Below are 18850 nucleotides of genomic sequence, written 5' to 3' on the forward strand. Positions count from 1 at the left end.
AGCTGTGAAACTGCTTCTTCATCAAGGCACTGGAGACACCACAAATCATAGAAAGCACCATGAAAGAAAAAGTATGCAGTCAAGAGGAGTGATATTAAAATGCATAGTTCTTTACAATCTTGCTGCCATCTTCCCTGAGATATTATAGTAATCATCCTCGAATCTGTTCAACTTTATAAAGCACTCGTATAAATCACTCTCACTTTACTATGAGCATCACTACGCACATATATCTTGGAAAAGTAGGAAACCAGGTAAAATTTTCCCCATTAGCACATACTCCTTTCACAGCACTGATTCAATCACTCAAAAAAATGATTCCAAATGAGCAAGAGCTATTGGCTGAAGCAAAATAGGGTTGCTTTCCTGCCTGTTCAGATCATATCTCCTAGTCAGCTGTAATCACAAAATGACAGAGAGATACAAGTTAAGTGCAATAATTCTCCAAAAAGCTATCCTGCAACAACATACAAAAAGGATCGTATTAGAGATATTTTGCTTTCAGTCTCAAGGCACTTTATTCGTCTACTTTTCTTTTCCAGCCTCCATGTCAGAGTTATCCACAGAAACTGTCATCACATTAACAATATCTGGGGCAGACAAACAACTTGGATCTTCTCCAAGGCCACATCTTTCACCTTAGTTACCATATAAAAATAGAGTTACCTATATTGCATTTAAAGAAAATTGCCTCATTCATTTTATCCCACTTTATCATCATGATCCCCATATTAACGAAGTAATTGGAAAATATTTACTTGATATTAACAATGATCAATAGATCATTATCTACAGATGAATAAATGATGTTTCCTTAGGAAGCAATCGTAAAGAATAGAAACATTCTATTCTAGATGCAAGAAACTAAATATTAGAAACATTCTAATATTTACAGGAGATTTAGAATAGATAACCATTAAATAATAAACAATAATAGTAGAAACTATCTATTATCGTAATACCCTCTCTTAATGGTTAATCTATCCACAACACCAAGCTGTCCTCTGAATTGGATAAACTTATTTGGACCAAGAGGGTTGGTGAGAATGTCTGCAGTATGATCTGCTATAGGAATCCACTGCAAGTCAATTGTCCCATCTTCAACCAGCTGTCGTATGTAGTGATAGTGAACATCCACATGCTTGGTTCGTTCGTGGAAGACTGGCTTTTGAGCTAACTTGATAACACCTTGGTTATCAACAAACAAAGTTGTCAGGCTTGCTTGTGACATCTGCATATCCTCAAGCTTTTGATGAAGCCAAACAACTTCACAACCTGCCTTGACTGTCCCTCTGTATTCAGCTTCTGTAGAAGAGAGAGAAACAACCTGCTGCTTCTTACTGGTCCATGTGACGGCACCGAAACTCAAACTGGACACATATCTAGAAGTTGACCTTTTGTCATCAATAAAACCTGCCCAGTTTGAATCTGTGAACCCACAGAGTTGAGGATTAGAACTCCGAGAGTAAAGAAGTTCATAATCAGTAATACCCTTCACATAACAAAGCACATGCTTTGCTGCCATTCAATGATCAGCCTTAGGAGCTGTCATAAAACGTGAGATGTAGCTGACTACAAAGCTGATATTAGGTCTAGTAGTAGAGAGGTAAATGAGGCTGCCTATTAGTTTCTTGTATGTAGTATTATCAACTGTAGGAGAATCAAACTTGATTGATAACTTTAGACCTTTCTCCATGGGTTAGATGCAGGCTTGCAATCCTGCATACGTAATTTGTCTAATAGAGCCCTGGCATATTTGGACTGATAAATGAATATACAAGTAGACTGCTACCAAACCTCAACACCTAGGCAATAATGCATGAGCCCAAGGTCAGTCATATCAAAAGACTGACATAAACCATGGTTGATTCCTTGAATCAAAGATGCCGAATTTCCAGTGATGATCAAATCATCCACATAAATGACCAGAAGGATGATGTCATTGTCAGTAGTCTTGACATACAAATTTGAGTCTGAAGAACTCCTCTTGAAGCCTTGATCACCAAGGTACTTATCAATTTTCATGTACCATACCCTAGGGGCCTGCTTCAAATCATAGAGAGCTTTAACCGGTCTAAGAACTGTATATGAGCAATGTTAGTATGCTAATAGAAACCAAATTTAAATAAAGCTTCTACAAACTAAAGAAAATTCATAAACTTCAAGATAGACTAAGATGAGCTCTCAATTGAGAATATGAGCCATTAATGGGCTCTCTCAATGAGAAGCTCTCTTGTTGAGTAGCTTTGTCTAAATAGATAGGATGTATGCTCAAGCTTTATGCTTCAAAAAGGGCTTCAAATGGAGTTGGAATTTGGGTGTGTGTATGGTTTTGATGTAAAATGACTTCTTAAAATGGCATTATGACTTTACTTCATGGATTTGTGTTATTTTGCAAAGGGGAAGGATCCAATTTATAGGCAAGAGGCTTGAGGGATTGAGGGCTAAGATGCAAGGATGGGAAAAAGCTCATGGAGGGCTCAGATTGCATGAGAGGAGAGCACATGGATTGTGCTTCCTTACAGCCAATCAGGGAGTGACACATGTCACAGGGTGAGAGGATGGAGGAAAGGGGAAGGATGAGTCAACAAAGGAGGCTCAAGGGATAAAATCTTCATAAAGACCCTCATAATGGCTTGTAAGAGCAATAAAAGGGCTTTGGAAGAGTCATTTATGGCCTAGTGGGCTTCATAAAGTTTTATGGTTGGGATATTTTGAGGGAGATGAGAGGAATTTCGACTTGGGCTTGATTAGGAAGGTTTTAAGCTTGCTTAGGCTTGTGCAAATGATTAGAGGATGGATTAGGATGGTTTAGGATTAGCTTAGGGATAGGCAAGTGGATGGTATTTAATGAGGGTGGGTGAAGGAGGAGATATTTGTTAACTTTGGCTTGGGTTAGTAAGTCTTAACCCATGTTTAGAGAATGTGACAAGGTTAGGAGGGGATTAGGATTAGGTTTAAAGACATCTTCTAGAAGAGTCTAGACTTTGGATGAGGATAAAGACTTTCTAGAATAGTCTAGAACTTCCTAGGATGAGGATGAAGACTTTCTAGAAGAGTCTAGAACTTCTTAGGATGAGGATAAATTAGATTTTTAGGAAATAAATAAAGTTTTATTTATTTCAAAGGTTTGGGTTGAGGAGATATTTATTAAAACTTTTTTAATAAACATGAGGATTAATATTAAATCTTAATTAAATATTTTGAGTTGGGATTAGGGGTAGGAAATGATGGGATTAGCCTTTAATCAAAATTAAAGAAGGATTAGAAGATTTTGGAAGAGGTTAGTGGTCTTAAGGAAATTGGCCAAGTTTTGGGCAAAAAATAAATTTATTTATTTATTTTGAGTTTTTTGGTCAATTTATTAATTAAATAATTAATAAATAAGGAAATAATGTTTAAATAAGATTTAAACATTTTTGGGAGGGATTCCTTAATTAAATATTTTTAATTAAGATAAAGGGATTTAATGGCATAAAAATAAATAAATAAATTAAATAAATAATTAATTAATAAATGATGATGTCATCAAATTTTTTTCAGAAAATAAAAATACTTTATTTTCTAAAGGTTTTTAGGTGTCTACAAGAACTTGGTAGTTTTTTACCAACAACTTAGAAACCAGGAGGCTGAGTCATGTAGACCTCTTCTTATAGGTCACCATTTAGGAAAGCACTCTTGACATCCATTTGATGGACCTTCCGGCCAAACTATGTTGCCATGTATAGGACTAATATGATTGCACTCATCTTTGTAGTAGGAGCAAAGGTCTCCTCATAATCAATACCGTGACGCTGAGAAAAGCCCTTTGCAACTAAACAAGCTTTGTACTTGTACAAAGTACCATCAAACTTGTATTTGATTTTGTAAACCCATTTGTAGCCAATTAGTTTCTTCCCTGGTGGAAGATTATAAAGGACCCCGGTGTTATTCTTCAACAGGTTTTAGTGTTCAGATGTCATGCCTTGTTCCCACTTTGGAATTCCTTTAGCTTTAGAATATGTTTGAGGTTCAAACACACTGTGAATGTTGGCAATGAGAGCAAAGTTAACTGACTCAGTAGTTTTGCTCTTTTTTCGAGTAGTTCTCCCATCAGTGAGCTCATCATCTCGAAGATCAACAAGTGTCTTACCCACCACTTAGGCCGGAGAGGAGAATAACCAACATTCGTATCAGGAGATGCTCTATGATCAAGTTCCTCATCAAAAGAATCGGGATTAAACTTAGGTGAAGCATTTGCATATCTAGGTGATCTTGCAGGAGAAGCTGGAGGTGTCTGTACAAGAATCACTGGTATAACTGGAGCCCTCCCATCAGGTGCACCTAATGGAAGTCGAACTCTCAAATCATGAGTCTTCATAGGTTGGTCAGCTAGATTAAGAATAGGACAAACATGCATGAATGGTCCTCGTTGCTCATCAAAGACTACATCATGACTATATAGGAGGAGACGAGATATCTTAGTGTCGATCAAGCGGTAGGTTTTTTGAAGACTACTATATCCAGCAAGCATGAGTTTCTGACTCTTGGCATCCAACTTGGTGTGTGACGCATCAGGGATCCAAGCAAAAGCAAGAGAGCCAAAAACCTTTAGGTGAGTGATTCTGGACTTGCTACCTGATCGGGCCTCTTCCAGAGTCTTATCTTTGACTGCCACTATGGTTGATTGGTCAAAAGATAAACTACAGTGTTACTGCTTCTGCCCAAAAATTCTTCTGAACATGTCTGTGTTCAAGCATGGATCGAGCCATCTTAGTCACTGTTCTCTTCCGACGTTCAACTACACTGTTTTGCTGTAGTGTGTGGTTAACTGGCGTTTGATGCCACGAGTATCACATAAGCTAGAGAATTCATTAAAAAAAATTCCTCCCATTGTTTGACCTAAGAGCAATAATAGATTTCCAAGACTCTTTTTCAACTAAAGGTTTAAAATTCTGAAATACAGTAAAAGCTTATGATTTTTTTAAAAGAAAATGTACCCACATTTTTCTATTGAAATCATTAACAAACAACAGAAAATACTTGGACTGAAGAATAGAAGAAGTGGCCATAGGACCACGAATATCGGCATGAACAAGTTGAAGTACTTGAGAAGCTCACCATGAATCACCACTGTTGAAAGGTGAGCGATCTTGCTTTCCAGCTTGGCATGCATTACAAACTCTGAGCTGTTGAGTTTGAATCTCTGGCAATCTGAGGACAAGCTCTTCCCAAGCAAGCTGAGAGAGATAGTATACATTTAAGTGCCCATACTTTTGATGCCAATGTGTGCTGATAGAAGATTGTCGAGCAGCCATAGCTAAGTCCTGAGAATCATTAGAATTAGTAAATTTGAAAAGACCATGATACTCAAGACCTATTGTTAGAATACACCGAGTCGCCCTATTAGTGATGGTGCACTGCTATGAATTGAAGGTGACATCCAATTGTGGAGAGTGTCGCAGCAACTGACTGACTGAGAGTAGACTTAGTTTCATCCCTGGAATGTAGTACACATCGAGGAAAATGAGATTCCTCCCAGAAGACTGAATCTAAATGTTGATTTGCGCACAACGGTGTACTCTTCCCCTCCAAAAACAATAGAATTTGAATAAGGTTGGTAGTCAGTGATCCTGTCTCTGGGGTGGGTGAAATGACGAGAGGCACATGAATCAATGTGCCAGGCAAACAACTTCACATGCTATGTAGGTATTTTAGCCATGAAAGTGTAAAAGGTAGATTTTGTCTTCTCAATGTGCATTGCACTGTTTGCTTTGGGATGCAAACCAAATTGCTTAGATTGGATAGCTAAGCATTTCTGACATTCAACCTTCATGTGACCATATTGTGGCAATAGTTGCTTTGAATGTTTTTTTCCCTTGAGCCTTCTGAAGTTGGAGTAGCGGACTTCTGCTAAGAAGACTACTGTGAATGAGACTCGCTTTTATCCTTCTAAAAGGATTTAGCAACAAAGGCTTGCTCTGTGGAGGGGGAGTTGGAACTGCTACCAAATTGTTGTTTCCATCGATCTTGCTAAAGCATGAGTGTGCAAAGATTTATGAACTTTAGATTAACAACAATAGAAGTGATATTGAGAGTCTCGATAAAATGCTCGTAGTACTTGGGTAAACTCCTGAGGATTATGACCACAATGTCCTCTTCCTCCATCTTGCGTCCAATGGCAACCAACTAATCACGGATTTCCTGAATCCTATTTAGGTGATTCCGGAGCGATGTCTGCTCATCCATGACAATAGAAAATAGAGCGTTCTTGAGAAAGAAGGCTCTGCTTTTGTCTGAAGTCTCATGAAGTGTCTTGAGATGCTCCCATAGCTAAACAACTATCTTGCCAGATGGAATTTGAGGGAGTTGATCATCAGCTATGGATAATTTGAGAAGCATTAACGCCTCTCGATTATGTTGATCATATGTAATCTGATTAGGACTAGCTTGAGTAGGGAGTTGTAGTTTCTAGAACCACCTGATCGATGTCATAATATTCGAAGATAGTATTCGCTATTTCCACGTGCCATAATTGTGATCGTTGAACTTCTGATTTCCCTCAAGCAAAATATTAGTTAGAGATGCCATAACACGTTTTCTAGTGCGAAAGTGTGAAAATATGCGAAGGCACGTACTTAAAGGCAAAAAAGCGGTAGACCCAGAAAAAAATGAAGAGGTATCCAAAAGAGAGCCCAAAAATCCAAAAATAATATGTTGTTGGATTCTGGATCAGTTGGCTCAAAATTGAGGCACCTAGAAAAAATGGACAACCTAGTTGAGCTCTCGAATAACTCAACCAAAATTTGTAATTTTTTTTGGATCTAGTAGAAAAAATAAGGGTTTTGAGCAAAAACCTAGTTGGCTGCAAAACGAGCTTTAAAAAAGCTTAGAAAAATGGCAGATTTGTAGAGAAAATTGCAAACTTTGGGTGCGAATCAAGGCCAAAGGTTTGTAAAAACACTAGACGCGTCCAAACACTACAAAAAAGATCACTTTAAAAAAAATGGTGAAAACAAGCCACAAAATGGATGTACAACTTTTAGAGAAATTTGGACGCGAATGGTAGAAAAATCTTGGTGTGAGTTGTAGAGAAATGGTGCTCAATAGACCTCCACATGAACAACAGAGAATAACCCTTGATTTTCAGAGGATTTAGTTGCGCTAGTTGCAGATAGAAGGGCGTGAGTTTGCAAACAAAAAAAAATCGCTTGAGTTACAAACAAAATGGCACGATTTGTTTCGGGTAGAAAACCCTAGTCGTACTGGAGGTTTTGGAATTAGGTATGCATGAAAATAATTCGAAAATAAGAGGTAAATAATTTTGACCAAGAAATTATAATTATTTTTTTGAATGTTTTTAGATTGTTGGCTTTGATACCATATTACGAAGTAATTGGAAATTATTTGCTTGATATTAACAATGATCAATAGATCATTATATACAAATGAATAACCGATGTTTCATTAGGAAATAATTATAAGGAATAGAAGCATTCTGTTCTAGATACAGGAAAGTAAATATTAGAAACATTCTAATATTTACAGGAGATTTACAATAGATAACCATTAAATAATAAACAATAATAATCGAAACTATCTATTATCGTAATACCCCATTCCTTTCAAGAACCTCCACATCTTCTCCATGATCATCATGATGTACCTTCCACCATTTTAATGTACACCCTCCTTCTATGGACTGCCTTTGTGAATGACCAACATGATGCTCAAGTTGAACAGGATGGATTAAACTCCAATCAATTGTGTTACCTTAATAACATTGAGTTGTGATAGACCATCCTCAACTTACATAGGCTCTGGTAAATTCAAGATGACAGTCTTCTTCTATGACACTCTCCATGAGGGAATTCTCATGCATGAATTGGCATATTTGAGATGGTCTGTGGTCCATGCATAACATCTAAAGTGCCCAAAACCCTTAGAAATTCCTTGTAAAGCTTGGATCTTGGGTCCCATAATGTTTAAAACGTAAGTTAGAGTCCCTTATGAATCATACCGATTTGGATGTGGAAAACTCATGAAGATTCCATCTCAAGAATGGTTCCTACTATTCATAGAAATACAATCTCTGATTCCACCTTTGTAGCAACCTTTGTTATGCTATTTATGATTAGGGGCCTTACATTTGCATTGTTTTAGTTGATTTTGAATTATTTTGGATGTGGGAGCTATCAAAAGGTATTGTAATAGAGTGCTTTTTTTTTGTCTTTCACAAATATGTGAAAAGCAAAGGGAATGGGGTTTAGGTATTCTATTCTATTCCTAAGGGAAATGATATCAATAGATACTATTTTGATGAACAAATTAAAAAAAACTAAGCTCCACTTTGCTAAGATAAACTACAACTTTGCAAGAATTGGTGCAATCGTCTGTGGGTTATGTAAATGATTTTCATGCCATAGTGAACACCAACAAAACAAAAAATGCATGTTGAATGATAGAAGTTGTGCATCTATAGAAGTGAGGGCCCAGGCTAACTTTACACAACAACTTACAATCAGTAAACCATCAAAAGTATGAGCCGTGGAGTTCATCAAAGCATCATTACATTCTCCATTGAAATCAAAACACTTTATCTAACCAATCTTATGTAATTGAGGGAATAAGAGAACAATCAAGCATTAAGACGTGTCAAGAGATCACCAAACTTCAATGATAACTTTATTGTCTCAGTAGCTCATAGCAACAATCTCAGAATTCATTCCCTTACAAATGCTAATTTGAGGCTTTTATATAGGTCCTCGATTACAATGCATGGCGTGGATTGAAGTAGAATCAAACGCTTAGATTGTGCCAACTTAACCCTAATTAGGGTTAGGGCAAGAAGAACAAACCTACAATAATGAGAGGATCTATGTAGACCAAACAAAAGAAACACCACTATCTTAGTGGCTAATAAATGGCCACTGCTCAATGCCCATTCAGTAGGATAGTAGGGTGACATGAATGGCACGTGTGAATTAAATGCACTTATGTCCAAAATAGCTTATGTTTTACCTCACCCTTTGAATGCATGGAATCTATTCAACAGAGTCTCCAACTCATCTATGTTAACACTTGGCGTTGATTCCCGTTTGAATTCCATGACTGTCATCCCTCACTCAGACTTGTTCAAATTGTCTTCCAATATGACAACATGATAGGGATGTCTCCAACTTGAGTCCCTTGACACTTGGACTCCTACTTAGGCTTTCTCTAGAGCCTTTCTAGGGTTCACTTCTTAGCCACTACCTTGAGGAGAATCCACCCGAAACTCCTCTTCTCCTACAAGACCTCTCTACCAAGGGAAGACTTCGGCGTTCTCACTTGAACTCACAAAGTAAGTTCACATCAATTTGCCCATGACCATGGCCTACTCCTAGATGGATGGATGGGACTCTAAACCACCTTGGACAACCATTCTTGATCAAAATGCTCAATCTTACAACACTTTTCTTATCGATTTCAATAATTCGTATATCTTTGGGCTAGTAGTTTTTTAGGCCTAATTAGGCCTCCAAATCAGGTTTTTTCCTTATAACTCAAAACCTTGCCAAAGAAGCTCAAGAACAAACTTTTGATTAGGATACCATTTGAGGAGAACTCAAAGACTTTTTGGGGTTAGGTCCCCCAAAGTGTCTGTACACCTTTTTTCAAATTGTGCTTATTACTTAGAGTTTTGAACTAGTTTTGGTTTCTTGGTTCAAATTTGTCTACAATGGATTCAACAAGTCTTGTCCTGGGTTCCATAGCTTCCATGACCTCAATTAATCCTCCGACCTTCAATATTCATCACTCCCAATCCATCCATACAAGTTTCAAAGCCTATAACTATTCTTACTCCTAGTCGGGCTATCACAGGCTCGCTTTGGGCAAGTTGTGAAAAATAGAAAACTGCTTCATACCAACTTCAAAAGCATATAATACATTGTACATTGAGTGCCCTTCCATATCCCAAAAGGCCGTGTAGAACTCATGGTGGAAATTCAAGAAAGAGGCATTTTCATTGGTCCAACCCTAGTTCTGGCAGTGAACATGCTAGCGGGTTTGGAATTTTATTGTATTGTACAAAACTCTATACTAAGTCATACCATAACTCATAGAGTAAGAAAATAATGCAAACTAACTATGTTCAATGAAAGATTTACAGATTCAATATACTTAAGGTCAGTTGCTTGACTTGCAAGCCTAACTGTGGTAAAATTGCAATAAAATGCTTTTAGCTTGCTATTTATTTTTGAGCAAAACTCCAACCAACCTTACACTAGACCTTGGATGGTCTTATATAACTCCATATGTCATGTTTCTACTGTTGGAACCGACCTATAACCATAATTGGGCATTTTCTAAATTCATGCCCAAATGTTGTCAGGAGTCGGGAAAAAGTTGCAATGTTGTTAGTGACAACTCTGCAACATTTGTGCATTTTAACTCATTTCAACCTATAAACACTTCTAATTAATGTAAAATGCCTTCCTTCGCTACATGAGGCACGTCTACACCCTTTGCAAGCAATTATAAACTTGGTGGGTCATTTTGCATTTAAGTCCTATTTGGCCAAATTTGCCAATTTCTTGTCAATTATTGGCATCTCTTGCCCAAACACATTCTTTGACACAAAAACCACTCTGACACATCTTTTAGACCCTCTTGGGATCCTTATTCTTCAATGACTTGGCTAGGGTCACTTGCAAGCCGAAATGTCTTAGGGTTTTAGCCCAAACCCTAGGTGCTCCTGCACCACAACAAGTCATGGTTTGTAAGCATGAAATTTGAGAAAATGGAGTTCTTCTCAAAGTCGTCATTTTTGAAGTAATTCAATTGAATAAACTCTTCCATTTTACCTGTCATGTTTTGCACAGTTATTTCATTCTCATCCAATCTTAATGATAAGAGTGATGCATTTGCGTTGGAGACCTTTGTTGGATATTCTTGAACACCTTCTTCAACCAAGTAGATCCCTCATCGATTTAAACATTTCCTTTCCATGATCAGTATGCTATACCACCGAGCAATGTCACATGCCTCTCCTTCCTTGACCACTAACACTATTAACCAATATATGTCTTTGAGTTTCCATTAAATCCTGTAGGGGTGAGATTAACCCATCTTGATAAATATGTTTATCCTTCCATGACTGATCCATGCATTATATCTTTGAAAGGATGACAAGTGCCCTTTCTTGAATTTTTACCAAGTTCTTAAGTAATTCATATGCCTGATTTTGGATGCTTTCTACCCAAGCTTTTGCATTTTGAGAAATTTGTTTGATTCTTCCAATACCCTAAATTGACTCAGCAAGAAGAATTGTAGGAGGAATAAGGGCTTCACCCTCTTCTCTCATTGGATGAGATAGGCTATTCAAATATTAACACAAGGGCTTGTTCTCACCTTCTAGTTTCTAATATTTCCCTTCCAATTTCCTCATCATTTCCTTCCTTGCCTGTGCATAGTCCTCAAACTCTTCAATGACCTGCTCCCAAAAAGCATGTCCTAGATCGAACTTTGTCACATTATATTCATCTATAGTAATCTAATCCTTTTCTTTGTCAAGTTCCAGCACTTGAAACTATAAAGTTCTAGATCCGGACTCTCCTCTGATGACTTTTACAAACTTCTTAGCTTCACATTTCTCCTCTGGCATGTTGACTCGGTTTTAAATTTCCTATATATTGAATTTCAGGTCAACTTCCTTTTGCTGACTTTTTTGAAACCTTTGCCCTATTTAATCTAGAACAACAATATTCTGATAATTTCAGACTGACTACTCTTGCTTGTAATGTCCCAAACTTGACATAGCGGAATTAGTCTCCTCTCTCAATGTCCAAATCGATTCAATGTGTGCAATAATGGTGTTTGTATGACATTGTATATGATAAATTTGTTGAAGGCATACGTGCTGGATGGGATGGAGTAATAGTTCGTACAAAGGAAGTGAAATTGGGTTTGCGGTCCAAGTTAGGCGTGTGGTATGAAGAGAATTTGTACGGTGTGTGGCTTGTCGTACAATGGCCAACTGTTGATGTCGGTACTGTACTCTTGGCATACAACCCTCATCAATGAAGACCATACGGTGAGGAAGAGTTGCATGGTGGCTGAGACAATGCGCCAATTATTGAGGGATGTATGGTAATGATGGGTATTGCTGTACAGTGGTTATGTGCTGGAATGGCCATATAACCTGGTTTGCTAGAAGTGTGGAATTGATATAGGAGTGTTAAGCTCGTTAGACATAAATGATTCAAATGTGGACGCAAGATGTGATGCCATGAATCAAATTGGAAAGAATATTAATTCACATGCATAGATAGATAAGACTCCAGATCCTTTGGATTGACAAGATAACAACCAAGTGCTCAAGATGGCTAGAAGTAATTTTTGATTCAAACAATGATAGTGCATTAGATTTTCTAGATCGAAAATGAGCAACACAAACCAAAATAGGGTGAGGAGTGACTCCCCCCAAATTTGTGATTAGCCAAATAGGGAAGATCTTTCACTTCTTAAATGGATAACAAAGAAGAACCAACTGAAATTCACAATAAAATAATTTGAGTCGCATACAAACAACTACTTACAAGCTGGTCATAAATACCCCAGTGGAGGAAAACCCTAGAGGTCCACAACAAGTGCTGACATGACAAGAAGCACCTATGACAGATTAAAAGATGGGTTCGAGATATACATAAATCAATTTGGACCTCAAATGCAAATATTATTATTTATTTTATTCAATTATGGGGACATTGTAGTCCTCTTGTCCTGACAATTGCTTTTCGTCAAGCAATTGCAAAGTCAATCCCTACAAAATGCTGTTCAGCATCTTCCTCTCCCTTACCCCAGAACTCAGGGTACGTCATATATGACCCTCCTTGAGTCCCTGCCATCCCATTGGGCGAATCCTCCTAAGAGTGGATTATGAATTTCTCCTGTGATTGACTTCTTCAATTTGGAGCTAGGTACCAAGTAGATTTTGTCATTGTAGTAAATGATATTATCAACCACTTTGGTATCTATCATCCTGTATGTAGCTGTCCATTAATTGACATGCAAAGATGTTCATGGAGTACTCAACCAACAAATGAGCCCTCCACTCATGAGGGTCAAGGGTAGACATCTTGGGTAAAGTATTGACTATCACGTTTTTCCTCAACTCCACAGTGTCAAAGTTACATGATTGAGTTGTATCTTGTTTGAAAATAGCTCTATCTTCTTGATTGTGACTTCCCTCGATCCTCTATTTGACATCCCTCTTATTATCACCTTCTTGCTGTTTGCCTCAAATGAATACTCCATCCTGTTGAAACTTTGTGTCTACTGGTCAAGGGTCTCCATCCGTTGGATGCCCAATAAAATATCTGTGTTATCTAGATCTATGACAAAGAAATTATATGTCATAGTATAGTTTCCCATGACAATGCTTAGCTGTGGAACCATGTGAGTGCAGGATAGCAAACTTCCTCTAGCCACTCTAATGTCAAATCCTCCATGCTACACTACATGCAAAGCCCTTCTAGTGACCAATGATGAATTGATGAAATTGAGTGTGGCGCCACTATCAAGCATGATAGTAACTCACCGTCCATGAAGTGTGCCACAAACTTGAAATTTACTATTTCTAGAAGTCACGAAGAGTGTAGCAACGAAATCCCCCTTTTGCACGTGTGGCAATTCTCTTTGCCTAGATAGTTTCTTTGTCCTGCACTTTGGATACTTGACTTTGCTCTTCATCATTAGGGAACACCTCAATATAGTGAATCTTTCCCTTGCCAAGACAATGGTGGCTTGGTCCTCAAGGCTCCTTGTAAGTGAAGCAAAGCTTTCTCCTGTGGAGCTTCTGTCAAGAGTCCTCATCAGTCAGAGACTTTTTCTAAGTTGTCTCCTTGTATTTATCCTCCTATGGAAGAGGTAATAGAGTAGGTGTGCAATTCTTGGAAGAAGAATAGGCAGCCATGTTGCACACCTTTTAATGGCATCATTTAACCCTTTGACCCAGCCTATCAAAGGATTTGTTGACCCATCCATGAACAACACAATCCATCATCTCTTCGAGATGTTTGTGACCAACACATATAGCCTCTATAACTCTGTAGTGTAGCTATCGACTGAGCATGTTTGCTTCAGCTGTGCTAGTTCTATGAAATTAAGTTCTGGATCCTTTCCATCGAAGCGGTCCATAAATCTCTCTATGAACTCAACATGAGAGGTTACTTGATCATGATCAAGAGTAACGAAATTGTGATGCTAACATTCGTGTATGATTCCTTCCAAGTGAAGTGCAACAAACTTGTTTGCTTCTCCGAGCATTGGGTTGAGCTGGAAATGTGTCGGCCTTCAACACACATGCCTGTGTCGAGATTGATCTAGATCCATTGAATAGTGATAGGTTCAGCTTGTTGGCTTTGCATTTCAGGTCATCATTAAGTAGCCACGCTTGCTATAGCCCGAGTACCCCATTTAGAGATAAGTGTAATCTTTGTAGGATATATTCCCTTCTATATTCATGTTCCTCCAATCTTTTTGTAGTTGTTCTTGCATTTCATGGAAGGTAGGGTCCCGTTCTTTGTGTTCTTTGTGTGGTGCTTTAGTCTTTGGAGAGAAAGTTGGCATTGAGGGTCACAAGCATGAGGGTCACAAGCATGAGGGTCAGAACCACATTGTTGCTATGCCTATTCTATTCTCTGGATATTTTCCCTTCGACCAATTTGCGTTATGTTTCTTCCATGGGTCATTGCGTGTTATTGATCTGAGCTTGATTTCTTGTGAGCTCTCTTATTAGAGTCATGACTTTTGAAACAGGATCCTTTGGTTCCCCCATTCTACCAATGGGGTGATTCCACTTTCTTTTCTGGTATAAAATTGCATTCACAATCCACAGGTTGGCAAAATCAGTAACTTCGATAACAACTATAATGTCCCAAACTTGGCCTAGCAGAATTAGTCTCCTCTGTCAATGTCCAAATGAATCTAGTGTGTGTGACAATGTTGTCCATATGACACAGTATACAGTGAATTTGGTGAAGGCATATGTGGTGATGGGGATGGAGTAATAGTTTAGATTGAGGGAGTGAGTTTGGGTGTACGGTCCAAGTTAGGCACGTCGCATGAAGAGAATCCATACGATGTGGGGTTGGTTGTGTAGTGATTGGGTGTTGATGTTTGTAAGATATGAAGCCAACACGTATGGTGGTGTCCTCTTGGTGTACAATAACCCTAATTGAGGAAGAGTGTATAGAAAGTGAGACTGGTGAGATGACGAGTGAGGTGTTGAGGGATGTACGGTAGTGATGGTTATTGTCATATAGTGGTTATGTGCTAGAATGGCCGTATGATGGTTTGCTAGGAGTGTGGAATTGGTACAAGAGTGTTAAGTTGGCCAAATAGAAATGATTTAAATGTGGATACAAGATCTAATGCCACGAATCCAAACACCAAGAATATTAATTCGCATGCATAGACAAATAATAGACTTTAGATGACACAGATTGACATGATGAGTGCCAAGTTCTAGAGATGGTCAAAAGTGATTTGCGGTTCAAACAATGATTGCACTTTGGATTTGCTGGGTCTGAAACAAGCAACAAAGAGTAGAATAGAGTGAGGTGAACCCCATCGAAACTATGATTAGCCAAATAGGGAAGATCTTACAACTCTGAAATGGCGAACAAAGAAGAACTTGAACTGGAAATTACAATTTAACAAAATAATTCAATTCGCTAATCAATAATCAACAGTGTTGTTTGCACATGAGCATATGAAGATTTTCTCCCACAATAATAGTTTATGGGTGCGATTTGAGTCTTGTGAAGGATTAGGCAGGGGTCCCATGAGGGGGCAGTTTATAGGAAAGAGAGGTCCCATGATTTTTTTTTTTCGGCGCTAAAGGATTATTTACAATCTCTTCCTTCAAAATAGTAGCCCCTATTTTTTAGCCCTCTTAGTTTGAGTCGGTGTAAATAGGGTGGGGTCGGAAATAGCCCCACCAATTTAGGAAAAATATTTGCCACATGTTAACAATTTCTTTTTTTTCCTAAAGAAAACCAAAGTTCCTACTTTTTTTTTTCATATTTTAAATTTAAAATCTCCCCAACTTACTTAAATCTAGGAGTTGAAAATTTTAAACTACAATATACTATATGATTCATGGGACCATTCAGCTTTACATATTCCCAAAAAATTTCAGTGGCCACTGCTCTATTTTTAAGGAAGCAGTGGATTGCCTTCTTACGCCAAAGATGTCCCTTTTTTGAACTTGCAAAACTTCATTTTTGAATCAATGGTTCAAATGTCTTAGAAGTCTTGCAAGACGATTGAACAAATATGGAGCGTTGATTTGAATTCCACTCTTTACATTTATTTGTTTAATTTACTATTTCTTCCATGCATTAATTTAAACACACATACACAATTGTTTTTTAGGCTTTGTTGAGGCAATCCACGTAGGTTCCGCAAAAAATCCCCTACCAATTGTCAAAATTTAATGTGTATTACATTAATTGTAATGATGGGTTTACTAGTAGACTACAATGGCAAATAAATTTATACTTTCTTAATTTAATAATTTTGTGAGTGCAGAGTTATTGTTTCTTATATACTATATTAAATTATTAGTTAATAATAAATATTAATCTATTATTATTATGGCTGTTTGCTAAATTATTATTTTTAATTAAAGAGTCATATTTTTTATATTAAACTTCTATAAATTTAATTTAATTCTATATTTTTATCAAAATTTAAATAATAATCAAAGCATATGAAAATTAATGAAATTTATTATTTATTGTTTGTTATATACCTATATTATATTAAATTGTTAGTTAATAATAAATATTAATCTCTTGTTATTATGGTTGTTTGTTAAATTATTATTTTAATTAAATAGCAATATTTTTTAATATTAAGCTTTTATAAATTTACTTTAATCATCTATTTGTATCAAAATGCAAATAATAATTAAAATGTATGAAAAATATTAAAATTTATTCGTTTTAAATTTATTAAAATTTTAATTACTATAACATAATTATATTTTAAATTTGTATTTTAATGTACATGATACTATTAATATTTCAGTTTTAACAAATTAAAAAAATACTTTTAAATTTTTTGTTCTATAAGTTTATTATTTCACATTTTAATTTATCTATTAAATAATGAATAATACATAATGATCAAGGTTTTAAGATGGTTAATATCATGGTTAGTATCAAGGTTTTGATTAGGGCCACGACTAGGATTATGTTTTATGGTTTAAATTAGGATGATGGTTAGGTGGTTATTATTATCAATAAAATTAACATCATGGTTAGATTACAAATTAATGTTTTGTTGTAATTTTGGTTAGGATTAGGGTTTTGATAATGGTTAGAATAAGAATTTAGGTTTATCCAATGGCTAGAGTTATTAGGTTTAGAGTATGGGTTATGATCTTATTTACGATTGATGTTTAATATTTGAGTTAGATTTAGTATTGGGATTAGGGATACATCATGGTTAATATTATAATTAGGAATGAAGCTTTTATTAAAGTTAGTGTTTAAGGATTAGATTAAGGTTAGATTTAGAAATATGGTTCATTTTATATTACAGTTAGGGTTAGTATAATGGTTTAAGTTTATGCCATGATTAGGGTTAGGGTTGTGGTTATAATTTACATTATGATTGTTACCAATTTAGCCTACCTCCTAAATTGCTATGTTAAGCTTGCTTATATTCTGTGCTATGTGTTTTAAGTTGCTGATCATACATATTACAGAATGGTTTGGATGCAGAATGTGAAGTACAGATATCAATAAACAAGAGAAATTGATCATTTTTATTCAAATTACATTCAAGTACCAAAATAGTACACTTTTATTGAAATATATTTCAAAACTGTTTTATAAAGTATAAAATGTTCAAATTTTAGACAATACTTGATATAATGCATTTAGATACCACACAAGTCGTGGCAGCTCCTAATACAATATTTGAATAAACACATTGCATAAACAAAAAAGTACTGGAGAAATAAGGGGAAAAACCTCCATTGCCTGAATGGAAGAGTCATTCATTTGAATGCTGAAGAAGATTTGAGCCCGCATCTTCATCTTTAAATAAACCTGCAAAATGTAAAGAAGGGGGTCAGTTCATACAAACTGAGCAATGGGAACCATTCAAATTATCTCTACACTATTTAGTGTTCTTACAACATGATTATTCAGATAAATGCATTAAAAGATGCAAAGGGTAAGAGAAATATCTGAAAAGCAAAGCATGTTTTATACTAATAAGTTTGTTTCATGTGCAGATTTAGGTATGAAGACCAAGTAGGTTGTTGAAGGGACACACATACATACATGTGTGAAACTTTCTGACTGAAGTCATGTAGAGGCAAAGATTGATTAAGGAGGTTAGAGAGGGGGCATACATACACTATAGGAAGAAATTGTCTTAGCATAATGCTACAGGAAAGGTTTAAGGTTTAACAACATCAAGAGTTACATGAATACTATCAATGTCCTAAGGTGTTATCTTCAACTCTCATGGTATTCTTTGATGAACAAAAGATAAGTATATAAACATGGAAAAAGTTCACTCCAAAATATAAGAAGCTACAAAACAGAGGTTCTTAGATACAGATTTCAAGGGCTGCAACAGTGATATAAGTAGGCTTTACACAATAATAAACTATGAAACAAAGTGGTGAAGTTTTAAATGAAGGTGTTAATTGAGCAATTTGTGAAAAATAGGAGCTCATTGCTATGAGTCATGACTTTATAAATGCACATGCAAATATATACGAATGGATGTTGCAATGGAGTTTCTTGTCATCCTACTGCAGGAAGTGTAATAATTTTACAAAGGATGTGTATGTAACTCACAG

At 36.4% G+C, this 18850-nt stretch overlaps 1 protein-coding gene across 1 annotated transcript in view; it reads left to right on the forward strand.

Moving 5' to 3' along the window:
• The window catches only part of LOC149552674 (RCC1 domain-containing protein RUG3, mitochondrial-like), an 87928-nt gene that overhangs the window by 27338 nt on the left and 41740 nt on the right, over positions 1–18850 (forward strand). The gene's annotated exons all lie outside the window — the stretch shown is intronic.

The sequence above is a fragment of the Cupressus sempervirens genome, chromosome 6 (assembly GCF_028749045.1).
Source record: "Cupressus sempervirens isolate cs-2001-9-10 chromosome 6, ASM2874904v1, whole genome shotgun sequence".
Taxonomy (NCBI): domain Eukaryota; kingdom Viridiplantae; phylum Streptophyta; class Pinopsida; order Cupressales; family Cupressaceae; genus Cupressus; species Cupressus sempervirens.